Genomic DNA, 13,711 nt, shown 5'->3' with positions numbered 1-13,711 from the left:
AACCCCAAAATGAGAGCGGTAAATCGGTAAGAGACATCATAGATCGCACCATATCCAATAGAGTGCGATTACGACGTTCGGACACACCATTTCTCTGAGGTGTTCCAGGCGGCGTGAGTTGTGAAACTATTCCACATTTCCTTAAGTGTGCACCAAACTCGTGACTTAAATATTCTCCACCACGATCTGATCGTAGGAATTTTATTCTCCTGTCACGTTGATTCTCAACTTCACTCTGAAATTCTTTCAACTTTTCAAAGGTTTCAGACTTGTGTTTCATCAGGTAGACATATCCATATCTACTTAAATCATCAGTGAGAGTGAGAACATAACGATATCCTCCGCGAGCCTCAACACTCATTGGACCGCACACATCGGTATGTATGATTTCCAATAGGTTGGTTGCTCGTTCCATTGTTCCGGAGAACAGAGTCTTATTCATCTTACCCATGAGGCATGGTTCGCACGTGTCAAATGATTCGTAATCAAGAGACTCCAAAAGTCCATCTGCATGGAGCTTCTTCATGCGCTTGACACCAATGTGACCAAGGCGGCAGTGCCACAAGTATGTGGGACTATCGTTATCAACTTTACATCTTTTGGTATTCACACTATGAACATGTGTAACATCACGTTCGAGATTCATCAAAAATAAACCATTGACCAGCGGGGCATGACCATAAAACATATATCTCAAATAAATAGAACAACCATTATTCTCGGATTTAAATGAGTAGCCATCTCGAATTAAACGAGATCCAGACACAATGTTCATGCTCAAAGCTGGCACTAAATAACAATTATTGAGGTTTAAAACTAATCCCGTGGGTAGATGCAGAGGTAGCGTGCCGACGGCGATCACATCGACCTTGGAACCATTCCCGACGCACATCGTCACCTCGTCCTTTGCCAGTCTCCGTTTATTCCGTAGTTCCTGTTTTGAGTTACAAATATGAGCAACCGCACCGGTATCAAATACCCAGGAGCTACTACGAGTACTGGTAAGGTACACATCAATTACTTGTATATCACATATACCTTGGGTGTTGCCGGCCTTCTTCTTGTCCGCTAAATATTTGGGGCAGTTCCGCTTCCAGTGACCACTTCCCTTGCAATAAAAGCACTCAGTCCCGGGCTTGGGTCCATTCTTTGACTTCTTCCCAGTAACTGGTTTACCGGGCGCGGCAACTCCCTTGCCGTCCTTCTTGAAGTTCTTCTTACCCTTGCCCTTCTTGAACTTGGTGGTTTTATTCACCATCAACACTTGATGTTCTTTTCTGATCTCCCCTTCCGCTGATTTCAGCATTGAATATACCTCGGGAATGGTCTTTTCCATCCCCTGCATATTGTAGTTCATCACAAAGCTCTTGTAGCTTGGTGGAAGCGACTGGAGGATTCTGTCAATGACCGCGTCATCCGGGAGATTAACTCCCAGTTGAGACAAGCGGTTGTGCAACCCAGACATTCTGAGTATGTGCTCACTAACAGAACTGTTCTCCTCCATTTTACAGCTGAAGAACTTGTCAGAGACATCATATCTCTCGACCCGGGCATGAGCTTGGAAAACTAGTTTCATCTCCTCGAACATCTCATATGCTCCATGTTTCTCAAAACGCTTTTGGAGACCCGGTTCTAAGCTGTAAAGCATGCCGCACTGAACGAGGGAGTAATCATCAGCACGTGATTGCCAAGCGTTCATAACGTCTTGGTTCTGTGGGATTGGTGCATCACCTAGCGGTGCTTCTAAGACATAATCTTTCTTGGCTACTATGAGGATGAGCCTCAGGTTCCGGACCCAGTCCGTATAGTTGCTGCCATCATCTTTCAGCTTGGTTTTCTCTAGGAACGCGTTGAAATTGAGGACAACGTTGGCCATTTGATCTACAATACATAGTGTAAAGATTTTAGACTAAGTTCATGATAATTGAGTTCATCTAATCAAATTATTTAATGAACTCCCACTCAGATAGACATCCCTCTAGTCATCTAAGTGAAACATGATCCGAGTTTAACTAGGCCGTGTCCGATCATCACGTGAGACGGACTAGTCAAGATCGGTGAACATCTTCATGTTGATCGTATCTTCTATACGACTCGTGCTCGACCTTTCGGTCCTCCGTGTTCCGAGGCCATGTCTGTACATGCTAGGCTCGTCAAGTCAACCTAAGTGTATTGCGTGTGTTCCGAGGCCATGTCTGTACATGCTAGTCTCGTCAACACCCGTTGTATTCGAACGTTAGAATCTATCACACCCGATCATCACGTGGTGCTTCGAAACAACGAACCTTCGCAACGGTGCACAGTTAGGGTGAACACTTTCTTGAAATTATTATAAGGGATCATCTTACTTACTACCGTCGTTCTAAGCAAATAAGATGCAAAAACATGATAAACATCACATGCAATCAAATAGTGACATGATATGGCCAATATCATTATGCTCCTTTGATCTCCATCTTCGGGGCACCATGATCATCTTTGTCACCGGCATGACACCATGATCTCCATCATCATGATCTCCATCATTGTGTCTTCATGAAGTCGGCACGCCAACGATTACTTCTACTTCTATGGCTAACGCGTTTAGCAACGAAGTAAAGTAATTTACATGGCGTTATTCAATGACACGCAGGTCATACAAAATAATAAAGACAACTCCTATGGCTCCTGCCGGTTGTCATACTCATCGACATGTAGGTCGTGATTCCTATTACAAGAATATGATCAATCTCATACATCACATATATCATTCATCACATCTTCTGGCCATATCACATCACATAGCACTTGCTGCAAAAACAAGTTAGACGTCCTCTAATTGTTGTTGCAGGTTTTTACGTGGTTTGTAGGTTTCTAGCAAGAACGTTTCTTACCTACGTATGACCACAACGTGATTTGCCAATTTCTATTTACCCTTCATAAGGACCCTTTTCATCGAATCCGTTCCGACTAAAGTAGGAGAGACAGACACCCGCTAGCCACCTTATGCATCTAGTGCATGTCAGTCGGTGGAACCTGTCTCACGTAAGTGTACGTGTAAGGTCGGTCCGGGCCGCTTCATCCTACAATGCCGCCGAAACAAGAAAAGACTAGTAGCGGCAAGAAGAATTGGCAAACTCAACGCCCACAACTGCTTTGTGTTCTACTCGTGCATAGTAACTACGCATAGACCTGGCTCATGATGCCACTGTTGGGAATCGTAGCATAATTTTAAAATTTTCCTACGCTCACCAAGATGCATCTATGGAGTCTACTAGCAACGAGGGGAAAGGAGTGGATCTACATACCCTTGTAGATCGCGAGCGGAAGCGTTCCAATGAACGTGGATGACGGAGTCGTACTCGTCGTGATCCAAATCACCGATGACCAAGTGCCGAACGGACGGCACCTCCGCGTTCAACACACGTACGGTGCAGCGACGTCTCCTCCTTCTTGATCCAGCAAGGGGGAAGGAGAGGTTGATGGAGATCCAACAGCACGACGGCGTGGTGGTGGATGTAGCGGGTCTCCGGCAGGGCTTCGCCGAGCTTCTGCGAGAGAGAGAGAGGTGTTGCAGGGGAGGAGGGAGGCGCCCAAGGCTGTAGGGTGCTGCCCTTCCTCCCCCCCTTTATATAGTCCCCCTTGGGAAGGGGGCCGGCCAAAACCCATCTAGGGTTGGGGGGCGGCGGCCAAGGGGGGGGAAGGGGTTGCCTTGCCCCCCAAGGCAAGGGGAAAGCCCCCCCACCCTAGGGTTCCCAACCCTAGGCGCATGGGGGGAGGCCCATGGGGGGCGCCCAGCCCACTAGGGGCTGGTTCCCTTCCACTTTCAGCCCATGGGGCCCTCCGGGATAGGTGGCCCCACCCGGTGGACCCCCGGGACCCTTCCGGTGGTCCCGGTACAATACCGGTAACCCCCGAAACTTTCCCGGTGGCCAAAACTTGACTTCCTATATATAATTCTTCACCTCCGGACCATTCCGGAACCTCTCGTGACGTCCGGGATCTCATCCGGGACTCTGAACAACTTTCGGGTTTCCGCATACATATATCTCTACAACCCTAGCGTCACCGGACCTTAAGTGTGTAGACCCTACGGGTTCGGGAGACATGCAGACATGACCGAGACGCCTCTCCGGTCAATAACCAACAGCGGGATCTGGATACCCATGTTGGCTCCCACATGTTCCACGATGATATCATCGGATGAACCACGGTGTCGAGGATTCAATCAATCCGTATGCAATTCCCTTTGTCAATCGGTATGTTACTTGCCCGAGATTCGATCGTCGGTATCCCAATACCTTGTTCAATCTCGTTACCGGCAAGTCTCTTTACTCGTACCGCAATGCATGATCCCGTGACCAACGCCTTAGTCACATTGAGCTCATTATGATGATGCATTACCGAGTGGGCCCAGAGATACCTCTCCGTCACACGGAGTGACAAATCCCAGTCTCGATCCGTGCCAACCCAACAGACACTTTCGGAGATACCCGTAGTGCACCTTTATAGTCACCCAGTTACGTTGTGACGTTTGGCACACCCAAAGCACTCCTACGGTATCCGGGAGTTGCACGATCTCATGGTCTAAGGAAAAGATACTTGACATTGGAAAAGCTCTAGCAAACGAAACTACACGATCTTTTATGCTATGCTTAGGATTGGGTCTTGTCCATCACATCATTCTCCTAATGATGTGATCCCGTTATCAATGACATCCAATGTCCATAGTCAGGAAACCATGACTATCTGTTGATCAACGAGCTAGTCAACTAGAGGCTTACTAGGGACACGTTGTGGTCTATGTATTCACACATGTATTACGATTTCCGGACAATACAATTATAGCATGAATAATAGACTATTATCATGAAGAAAGAAATATAATAATAACCATTTATTATTGCCTCTAGGGCATATTTCCAACACTGGGCATCCCTAAAACCTTTGCCTTACTCCCGTGCAATGACAAGTGAATAAACACTTATCGTGCGAATAACACATCCAGCATGGAAAATATTAGCCACCCGTTACAGTTCCGTGAGCAAAACAAACACACAAAAGAGAAGTTTATTTCGAAAATTAGAGATGGCACATGTAAATTTGCTTAGAAAGGCAAAAGAATACCGCATATAGGTAGATATAGTGGACTCATGTGGCAAAGATGGTTTAAAGGATTTTGGATGCACAAGTAGAGGTCATACTTAGTGCAAAATGAAGGCTAGCAAAAAGATTGAGAAGCGACCAACCAAGAAAAGAATAATCTCATAAGCAAGCATTAAGCATAATTAACACCGAATAATGCACCACAAGTAGGATATAATTTTCATTGCAAGATTATTGACTTTCGTGCATGCATAGGGAATCACAAACCTTAACACCAATATTCTTACTAGAGCATAATTACTCATCAACATAACTCACATATCACATCATCACATCTCAAAACTATTACTAAGAATCAAGTTTATTTTGTCCAACGATCTTCATGACATATATATATATATATATATATATATATATTTGTTTCTTTATCCTTCTTGGATATCTATCACTTTGGGACTAATTTTCATGCGTTGCTTTACATAAGCTCAAACAAATATAAGTGAAGATCATGAGCATAACATATTTTCTTTCTCTCAAAATAATTTAAGTGGAGCAAGAGAGAATTTCTTCAAAATTTTACTAACTCTCAAATAAATCTAAGTGAAGCAAGAGAGTATTTCTTCAAAAAATACTAAGCACACCTTGCTCAAAAAGATATAAGTGAAGCACTAGAGCAAGTCCTAGCTCATAAAAATTTAAGTGAAGCATAGAGAGCAATTCTAACAAGTCAAGACATAATTTTGGCTCTCCCAAATAAGTGTGTCCAGCAAGGATTGATGACTTAAAACACAAAATAAAACAAGCAAAGACACATATCATACAAGACGCTCCAAGCAAAACACATATCATGTGAGGAATAAAAATATAGCCTCGAGTAAAATACCGATGGTCGTTAGAAGAAAGAGGGGATGCCACTCGGGGGCATCCCCAAGCTTAGTTGGTTGCTCATTCTTGGATAATGCTTGGGATGCCGGGGCATCCCCAAGCTTAGGCTCTTCTATCCTTCTCTCATCCATCGTAAGATAACCCAAAACTTGAAAACTTCAATCACAGAAAACTCAACAAAACCTTTGTGAGATCCGTTAGTGAAAGAAAGCAAACCACTACTATAAGTGTTGTGTCAAACCAATTCATATTTTTTTTTTGTATTATATCTACTGTATTCCAACTTTTTTATGGCAAAAACTCATCAAAGAAAACCATAGAGCCATCAAACTAAGCACACAACACAAAGAAAACAGAATATGTCAAAACAGAACAGTCTGTAGTAATCTGGAACTTTCGAATACTTCTGGAACTCCAACAATTCAAACAAATTAGGACTACCAGCGTAATTTGTGTATTAATCTTCTGCAAAAAGAATCAGGGCAAAAGCTCTTTTCTGTGATTTATGAAAATTATTTTCATGAGTGCAAAGTTTCTGTCTTTTTCAGCAAGATCAAACAACTATCACCCAAGAAGATCCTAAAGGCTTTACTTGGCACAAACACTAATTAAAACATAAAAAACACAGTCATAACAGTAGCATAATTGTGTTAACACTCAAGAACAGAAAGAAAAAATAAAATGTATTCATTGGGTTGCCTCCCAACAAGCGCTATAGTTTTACGCCCTTAGCTAGGCATAAAGCAAGGTAGAGTTTTGTCTTTCGAAGTTTTGGCAACTTTTGTAACAATTTTCTCAAACCCGGGAGGCTCTTTACGCTTCCCTAAATTCTCCGGAAAAGAAACCATCTTAAGATCCAAAATATCCAGTCGCTTGTTGCAAAGAGTAATCAAGGTATTCATGCGATTGATACTACCATTGAGGTGCTTGGGGGGTTCATTATATTTCTGTATTTCGACCATATGTTTATGTAAATCACCAAGTTTGTCCAACATTTGAACTCCCTCAGGGGTAAAGGAAAACCCCTTCTTTTGAGGAGGAATTCCCAAAATTCCTTCCAAGATTTCATAGGCAGCGTTTGCATCAAGCTCAATAAAATTTCCTTTAGCGGCAAAATCAAGAAGTTGTCTATGATGCAAAGCTAATCCTATGTAAAAATTACGAAGCAAAACCTTAGCATCCCCCTTTAGGTTGGAAACACGATACGATTCCATAAGCCTATACCAGGCATCTTTCAACTTTTCTCCTTGTCTTTGCTTGAAGTAAAGAACTTCAAAATCTGGTGACAAAGGAGGAGTAGGGACGCTAGCCATCGGGACTAGAGACAAGAGATCGGTGAAAAAGAAAGGCGAATAAAATGGCAAATTTTTTGTGAAGTGGGGGAGAGGAAAACGAGAGGCAAATGGCAAATAATGTAAATTGCGAGGAGATGAGATTTGTGATTAGGAACCTGGTTATGTTGAAGATCCTCCCCGGCAACGGCGCCAGAAATTCCTTTTGATGTCGCTTGAAGCTACGTCGATATTTCCCCAAAGAGGAAGGGATGATGCAGCACAACGGCGGTAGGTATTTCCCTCAGATATGAAACCAAGGTTATCGAACCAGTAGGAGAACCAAGCAACACAACGTAAACATCCCCTGCACACAAACAACAACACCTCGCAACCCGACATGTTAAAGGGGTTGTCAATACCTTTCGGGGTACAGCGCCTCAAGATAGGCAAAAGGACGTGAGGTAAATTTGTAGTAGATTGATAGATCGAACGCCAAATAAAATAAATAAGAATAAATTGCATCAAGGTATTTTTTTGTATTTTTGGTTTAATAGATCTGAAAATAAACGCAAGGAAAAAGTAGATCGCAAAGCAAATATATGAGAAAGAAGACTCGGGGCTGTAGGTTTCACTAGTGGCTTCTCTCGAGAAAGATAGCAAACGGTGGGTAAACAAATTACTGTTGGGAAATTGATAGAACTTCAAATAATTATGACGATATCCTGGCAATGATCATTACATAGGCATCACGTCCAAGATTAGTAGACCGACTCCTGCCTGCATCTACTACTATTACTCCACACATCGACCGCTATCCAGCATGCATCTAGTGTATTAAGTTCATGGAAAAACGGAGTAATGCAATAAGAACGATGACATGATGTAGACAAGATCCGTTTATCTATTGCGTAGATATAGATCCCATCTTTTTATCCTTAGTAGCAACGATACATACGTGTCGGTTCCCTTTCTGTCACTGGGATCAAGCACCATAAGATCGAACCCACTACCGGGAACCTCTTCCCATTGCAAGATAAATAGATCAAGTTGGCCAAACAAAACCCAAATATCGGAGAAAAAATACGAGGCTATAAGAGATCATGCATATAAGAGATCAAATAAACTCAAATAACTTTCATGGATATAAAAAGATATAACTCATCATAAACTCGAAGTTCATCAGATCCCAACAAACACACCGCAAAAGAGTTACATCATATGGATCTCCAAGAGACCATTGTATTGAGAATTCAGCGAGAGAGAGAGAGAGAGAGAGAGAGAGAGAGAGAGAGCCATCTAGCTACTAACTACGGACCCGAAGGTCTACAAAGAACTACTCACGCATCATCAGAGAGGCATCAATGGAAGTGGTGAACCCCTCCGTGATGGTGTCTAGATTGGATCTGGTGGTTCTGGACTCTGCGGTGGCTGGATGAATATTTCGTCGACTCCCCTAGGGTTTCTGGAATATTGGGGTATTTATGGAGCAAAGAGGCAGCCCGGGGGGCACCTGAGGTGGGCATAACCCACCAGGGCGCGCCTGGGCCTCCTGGCGCGCCCTGGTGGGTTGTCCCCTCCTCGGGACTCCCCCCAGGTGCAACCAGGGCCCAATATCTTCCTTCTGGTCCATAAAAAATCTCCGTGAAGTTTCGTGGCATTTGGACTCCGTCTGATATTGATTTTCTGCGATGTAAAAAACATGGAAAAAACAGCAACTTGCACTTGGCACTATGTCAATAGGTCAGTACCAAAAAAATGATATAAAATGATTATAAAACATCCAAGATTGATAATAAAACAGCATGGAGCAATCAAAAATTATAGATACGTTGGAGACGTATCAGCAGCCCGATGCATGCCGCTTGCGCAGGGTCCGGGAAAGGGTCCGACCACTTTGGGTCTATAGTACGCAGCCTTTCCCTACATTTGTGTAAGAAGCTGTTTCCAGGACTTGAACCCGTGACCTCATGGTCACAAGGTAGCAACTTTACCACTGCGCCAAGGCTCCCCGTCATATTTTTTTCTCAAACTTTGTCGAAATAAAATTACATTGATTCACAAAGAACTTAAAAGGTAAGTAGGCAGCTAATCAATATAACTACTACAAATAATTGCTCAGATCTATTTTGTAAACACATGTATCAAATGGTGTATCAATTAGGTTTATATCACAATTATTTGTATTCTATTTGTGGTTAAAATGATATGTTCGGTCAAAAAATCTCATTGCCAAGAGCTCTTGTTTATTTGAAACACACATCAAAGGGACTTAGATATATGTGAACTACAAATGCACAAAATGACCGAAAAATGAGTCAAATTCTTAGAAATCTGCAGAAGCAAGAGCGTAAAAAAAGTAGTTCTAACATGAGGATGCAAGGAACTACCTGCATCTAATTGTGTTCATCATCAGGCCTAAGCCTGGGCTTGACCTTGTTGTCTTGGCTGCTGCATGTCATGACCATTATCTCGAATTGGTGCAAACAAAAGCAAAGCCCTAATTAGTCCAGAGAAGATGAAATCAGAGAGCAATATCAGGGCATGAACAGATCTAAAGAACACAAACCACAAGCAGAGACTCGGAGAAGACCAGGCACGACCATTGTGATGTCACTTCCCTTAATAATTATATTTTTACACTATACACGTTTTACAACTATAATTTGAACACCTGTGTGCCATAAATAAATATATTTTTACACTATACACAAGTGAATCATGTTGTGTCATTTACATGACAGGTAAATTAAATGAACATGTCTTGATTCGGTACGACACTTCGGACAAGGAAGAGACCTGCAGATGAATAGCACAGTTAAACAAACAAGTACTGAAATATAAGTGTTCCGCATTAAGCTTGCTAGTAAGGAAAATATCAGGAGATGGCTTGCTAGCTTTCACCTCTAGATCACCCCCATGGCAACTTGATACATCAGAGCAAGCAAACATTTCCCAATGGTTACAAGCCTTCAGTGCAAAATGACATTCGTGGGATCTGAAGACATCACTAAGAAATATCAGGTTCTATATGAGTCTGACTTATTAAAGAACAGAGAGCAATGAAGAAAAGTGCAGTACATTAAATCAGGGACAAATGATACATTGCATGCACCATCGAGTAGAAAAATAAATGGTGTCTAACATTATATTTTTCCCCTTCCAATAGAGAGACTCCTTCTATATGTTTAACCAGTGATTAATTCCGGTTACACCAACTAAACATACCAACATTTATTATGAAACAAAGGACAACCAAAATTAACTCCCGTCGCATGGAAACATCATGTCCTTTCAACTCTGAAATTCCAGCCAAGATAAGCATACAATAATTTCATAGTGTATAATCATACAAAAGAAGAACATGTTACGTGTGTAGACAGCGCAAGGTGGCATATTATCATTGAGAGCATATATTAGTACATAGTGTGATGAAAATTGGAACCGGATGTACTGTCAGCATGTCTTTCTCCTTATTCTTTATATCATCATTTCCTCTACACTTGACATGATAGCTTGAGAAGAAAAGATGAGTATCCAGGTATGTACATAGTTATGGCTAGATTCCTTGTTTTGTCCAAGAAAGATAAGTCATGAGCCCATCATCTTATTACAGCAAGGCACATCTCTATCAGTGGTGCAAGAGGTGTAAATTTCATATTTTCTTTTCAAGAAAAATATCCTGGCAATATTAAACATCATGGTGTAACAAATTACAAATATTAGTGTTAGCATAGGTTAATATCTATTACTTATGTGTGATGCAGTTCAATATACTCTGAAAAAAGTTGAATTATTCATAACTATCACCATCAGATCTAGGTCAATAAAAGTTATAATCACAGCCTGAGCCAGAACTTTGGATTGAGAAGGGATTGGGAAACCCTCAAAGAAAGGAAGAAGCTCACCAAAACACAGTTACATGCCCCAACTATCTCAACCTTGTGCAAAAACAGCTTAAATGACTCATAAGGAATCAACAAGAGCGCCAGTCGCGTAAAGCTTGTTCAGATTGCCAAGGCCGTCCACCTGAGAGCAAGACATAAACAAGTAATCTTGACCAAGGATAATTTGGCAAAGCGTAACTGGACAGGACCTACTAGGTGTAACTTCTGCGATCGGGATGAAACCATCAAACACCTTTTTCTTGAGTGCCCGTTGGCAAAAGTCTTATGGCGGACGGTCCATATTGCCTTCAATATTACTCCTCCGAGATCTGTCAACACGTTATTTAAAACGTGGCTTAATGGGCTAGAGTCCGAAACAGCACGACACATCCGCGTAGGAGCATGTGCTTTATTATGGGCAGTATGGAACTGCAGAAATGATTTGGTTTTTAACAGAGCAACAAATATTCATTTTTTGCAGGTTATTTTCCGAGCCACTGCGTTGATCCGTACGTGGTCGCTACTCACTCCCTTGGTTACTGGATCTATCCGGTGGGAGATGGTAGCACGGGATATCTTCAACCGGTTTGGATGACGGTCATGTAATAGGATAGGCAGTTAGTTTACCTATCTCTCTTATGCCAGCCGGTTGTGGCTTCTTTTGGCTAGTTTGTTATTGGCCTTTTGGCTCTCTGTGAGCTTTTCTTTACTTTACTTTCGTTGGAGACTTTAAGACCTTGTTGAACATGTTTGCTTATTTATAAAGTTGGCCGTATGCATCGTTCTGATGCAGAGGCTGGGGAGTCCCCCTTTTCAAAAAAAAACCTGAGAGCAAGACAAAAACTTAAAATTAGGAGTCCGAATGTGGTTAGAGAAGCTACAATAATCTCATTTTGATTCTGATCCGACATGTGCATTAAACAGAGCATGGACCACGATTGAACAGAGCGACCGCTGCAAAATAAATGTATAACAAGAGCGGGCAGCATCAACATGTAATAGGCGTGTATATTTATCTATGGGTGTTGTCGCTAGTGAACGCATATAGTTGCAATTGCACTTCTGCAACCTAAAGGCGAAAGAAAAAAACCACTTATTAACCCGAAAGACTGAAAAAATCATAACAAAAGAAGAAGAAAAAAACAGCCTTCCTAAGTTCTCTAGTTGGGTGAAAAAAACAGCTATTCTAAAAGTGAGCACCAGATTCCAGTATGTATCATACAGTTTTCTGTATATGGTTCACACATGAAAAAGGGATTTTGGCCGGTGCTAGGACATGGCATTTGTTGCCTGATAAAAGATTAGTTCATGCTATCTTCATGACAAAGTGAGCACGTGAGTTACCAGACGAGAAGGGGAGGCCATGAGTAAAGGTGGACTGAAACTTCTTGCTCGCTTGGAGCTTCATGAATCTGATCCATAGAAAATTATATAATCATTTGAAATTAGTATACTAAAAAAATTGAAGGTACATTGCAGAAACGACACATTAGCAAAATTGAGTAATGCAAAACCGAACCCACCATAGGGGAAGCATAGAAAAAAAATCATCTTCTGAACCCACATACTGATCCAATTTATATGCATCATGCCATGGAATTTCGAAATGCATGGCCGCAGCCACTGGCAGCGACGTCGACCCAATGGTGCTTGTGCGGGCGAAGTACAAGGCCGTTGAGCTTGTCGCCGGGGAGTTCTACAACCCACCGCAGCCTCAGGTCGAGCCCTCGGGGTGGGATCCGATCCGGCTTCCCCGTAGCATCAGAAGTTCGAGTCCATGGCAACGATGTGCTGCACGACGACGGAGGTCGGAGGATGAGGCAGCAGATGCGAAGTGCGAGGGGGCATTGAGGACAGCGGCCAGCGCCGTGCGCGAGAGCACGATGGCGCCTCGGGAGGAGCCGATCGAGGGGCGGGCGTGGCTGGCGGCTGCTAACCCTAGCGTGTCGTGCTTTTGTTGATAGAGAGACGTGGGTTGGATCTCGTTCTTTTGCAGGGCTTGGTCCACGTATGGCTGTGCGGGTGGGGACGAATCGACGAACGTCGAAGAAGCGGAAAAAAGTAGCGGGGATGCCTTCGCGATCGATGGGAGGCTGGGTACGAACGAAAGACGTACCGACTGCTCCTAAATCTTTATCTTTATCTTAACCAAATATTAAAGGAAGGATTGTTTCTTCACTTATTTTCGTTTACGGTGGGACCTAAATAACTTTTGTACGTCGCAGATGTTCTCTGGTGCGATATTAAAGGAAGGATTGTTTCTCCAGTTATTTTCGTTTACGGTGGGACCTAGATACGTCGCAGATGTTCTCTGGTGCGGGCGTTTTTGCCTTCTCCCAATTCGTTTCAGTCAAAAAAACATAACACAGGAGGCACAGAGCCGCAATGGGCCGGCCCATTAGCATAACAGCCCGCGCCAGTAAAAAAATCTAAGAAAAAATGCTGCGCCACGAGAGGAATCGAACCAAGCCGCTCATGCTAGAGAGCTCAGATTGCTAGCCACTAGAATAAACATGACTGGCTGTTTAAATTGCAGCGCGAAATTTTAAATTAGTTCATAGTCTCGCCAGATACTGAGAGGAA

At 42.8% G+C, this 13,711-nt stretch overlaps 1 long non-coding RNA gene across 1 annotated transcript; it reads right to left on the bottom strand.

Annotated features, from left to right (window-relative positions):
- Nucleotides 1-9,846: 9,846 nt before the first annotated feature.
- Nucleotides 9,847-11,139, bottom strand: LOC120966060 (uncharacterized). The gene is made up of 2 exons (XR_006664912.2): nucleotides 10,146-11,139; nucleotides 9,847-10,040 (listed from the first exon to the last, which is right to left on the bottom strand). It is a non-coding gene; the product is annotated as an uncharacterized lncRNA (long non-coding RNA).
- Nucleotides 11,140-13,711: the final 2,572 nt, after the last annotated feature.

The sequence above is a fragment of the Aegilops tauschii genome, chromosome 6 (assembly GCF_002575655.3).
Source record: "Aegilops tauschii subsp. strangulata cultivar AL8/78 chromosome 6, Aet v6.0, whole genome shotgun sequence".
Lineage (NCBI taxonomy): Eukaryota > Viridiplantae > Streptophyta > Magnoliopsida > Poales > Poaceae > Aegilops > Aegilops tauschii.
This window is presented reverse-complemented; position numbering and strand designations above follow the sequence as displayed.